This window comes from Triticum dicoccoides, chromosome 5A, assembly GCF_002162155.2.
Source record: "Triticum dicoccoides isolate Atlit2015 ecotype Zavitan chromosome 5A, WEW_v2.0, whole genome shotgun sequence".
Lineage (NCBI taxonomy): Eukaryota > Viridiplantae > Streptophyta > Magnoliopsida > Poales > Poaceae > Triticum > Triticum dicoccoides.
This window is the reverse complement of record NC_041388.1, coordinates 402,232,763-402,235,361: the sequence shown is the minus strand read 5'-3', so window position 1 is coordinate 402,235,361 and position 2,599 is coordinate 402,232,763. Positions and strand designations below refer to the sequence as shown.

Sequence of the window (2,599 nt, the reverse complement as noted above, 5' to 3'; positions counted from 1 at the left end):
CCTCGGGATGCGCGACTCCCAAGGGAAAAAGGCTAGGTGGCGAATGGTAAAACCAAGGTTGGGCCTTGCTGGAGGAGTTTTATTCAAAGCGAACTGTCAAGGGGTTCCCATTATAACCCAACCGCGTAAGGAACACAAAATCTGGGAACATAACACCGATATGACGGAAACTAGGGCGGCAAGAGTGGAACAAAACACCAGGCATAAGGCCGAGCCTTCCACTCTTTACCAAGTATATAGATGCATTAATTAAATAAGAGATATTGTGATATCCCAACAATAACCATGTTACAACATGGAACAAACTCGAATCTTCACCTGCAACTAACAACGCTATAAGAGGGGCTGAGTAAAGCGGTAACATAGGAAACAACGGTTTGCTAGGACATGGTGGGTTATAGGCTTGGCTTATCAATATGGGAGGCATGATAAGCAAGTGGTAGGTATCGCAACATAGGCATAGCAACAAAGCGAGCAACTAGCAAGCAAAGATAGAAGTGATTTCGAGGGTATGGTCATCTTGCCTGAGATCCCGCAAGGAAGAAGAATGGGTCCATGAAGAAGATAAACGGACGTAGTCGAATGGATCCTCACACACACGACGTTATTGGAACCAACCCGAAGAAGCAACATCGGAAAGAAGCAAATAACATAGTAAACAACCAACACATCAACATGGCATGATGCACAATCGAGTATGATGCATGTCCGGTTTAATGAAGCATGGCATGGCAAAGTGCACAAACAATCCTACAAATTAAGTGAAGCTCATTATGCAACGGAGTTGCATATTGACGAAACACCACATGACTTATTTAGTTCTCTCTCGGTTATGTACCCAACAATATTAAATATTGTTAAACATGGCTAGAGGGTGAAGCAAAGTAAAACTACCTATCTAGTCAAGTTTAAATGAGGCTGGAAGCAACGAACAACAATTACGGTAAATCCCCATATGCATATATTAGGTTTGGTAATGTTATGTCCTAAACACAATTTTAGAGTTATTAAACATGCAAAGTAAAGCCACCATATTAAACTAGGCATTTTTCTACCCCAATTACATATAAAGATTATTTAAAACCAAGCTACGGTTAATTAGTTATGAATTTAAACATTTTAGCAAGTTATTTAAGCAAATTTAAACAAACAGCATTTTAAACATTTCAAACATAGATGAAAGTTGCATATTATTAAACTAGACAAAATTCTAAGCAACTTTCGTATAAAATTTATTTAGATCCGATGCACGGTTGTGAAGTTATTAAATGCATGAAGTTTAGGGACCTATCTGTAAAACAACAGTTTTCTGGAAAATAGGAAAAAACGTTATATGGAAAAAAAACATGAAATGGGCCGTTTCTGTTGGCCCAATAGAGCACAGAGGGTCTAGGGGAGGCTGCTCACATTGGGCCAACTGGATGCTGGGCCTGGCAAGGCCGGTGGGTGGCCCACCGGGCGCGCGATAGGAGCACGAGCGTTGTCCCTCCTGCTCGACAGATACAGAGCAACAGCTCGCCGGTGGTTCAGGCAGACGAAGACAAGGGCGGTGCTACGCGGATTCCGGCGGGGTCCGCGGGGACGCGGGGACGGGATGGAGCCTGGGGAGTTGCCTGAGGCCAGATCCTGCTGGGAGAGGCACGGATCAGGTCGCCAAGCTGCAGGACATGCCACAAGACCATGACGGGGCGATGGCGAAGCAGCGGAGTCGCGTGCACGAGGGCTGGAGGCGAAGCAGCGGACTTGGCGCGGGGACGACTGGATCCGAGGCGGGGGAGGCGCGGTCTCGTCTGGTTCCCGGCCGGATCCGGGCCGATGTGCCTTCATGGTGTGGCGGCCATGGCGTTCCTCCTCCGGTTGCGAGCGGAGAGGGGAAAAGGAGGTTAGGAGCGAGAAGAAGTATGATCCAGAGGACATAAACGGCGTCAGAGGGCTCTCTCACCCGCAGCGAGCTCTGGTTGGAGGGAGGCGGGCAAGAAGGAGCTCGGGCGGCTCAGCGGCGCGGTTCCGAAGACGGCAGGGGAGCGAGGTCGCTCGGGAATCGGGGATGCGGTAGTTGCTGCTGCTTGCCGGCGTCGGGTGCTGGTCGTCGCCGGGGCTTCGGGGTCGTGAGGTCGGAGGAGCTTGGCCTCGGGAGAGCTCGAGCGCGACTGTGCTGGTTCCTCGGCCAGAAAGGGAGGATTCGAAGGGAGCCATGGGAGGGCTCTGGTTGGTGGGGGTCGAATCTGGGAGGATCCCGAGTGGGGATTTGGTGGAGAGTGCGGCGGTGGCGGGCAGGAAGATGGATGGGACAAGTGGCCTAAAAACTAGGGTTGCCTCCGTATATACACTGGTGGATTAGGATAGGGGCTAACGGATCCCTCTGATCGTAATCGGACGAACGAGAAAATATATGCTAGGAAGTCCAATTAACAAAATGGAGATGTTTTGTAGATGTTTGGGGATGATCCGGACCCAAGGGTGATGACTGCCCGGATCGGGTTCGGGACAACTTTCGGACGCGCGTGAGGGGTCGATGAACTGTGCGGAGAGGAAGGGTTTCGGGGCCTGGCGGTGATAGCAGATTGTGCAGAAAGCTTTGGGCTGAGAGAAGAGAAGA

At 50.0% G+C, this 2,599-nt stretch overlaps 1 long non-coding RNA gene across 1 annotated transcript; it reads right to left on the bottom strand.

Moving 5' to 3' along the window:
* Positions 1-1,219: 1,219 nt before the first annotated feature.
* LOC119297431 lies at positions 1,220-2,275 on the bottom strand. Its single transcript, XR_005145653.1, has 2 exons — positions 1,943-2,275; positions 1,220-1,851 (listed from the first exon to the last, which is right to left on the bottom strand). It is a non-coding gene; the product is annotated as an uncharacterized LOC119297431 (long non-coding RNA).
* Between the last annotated feature and the right edge of the window lie 324 nt (positions 2,276-2,599).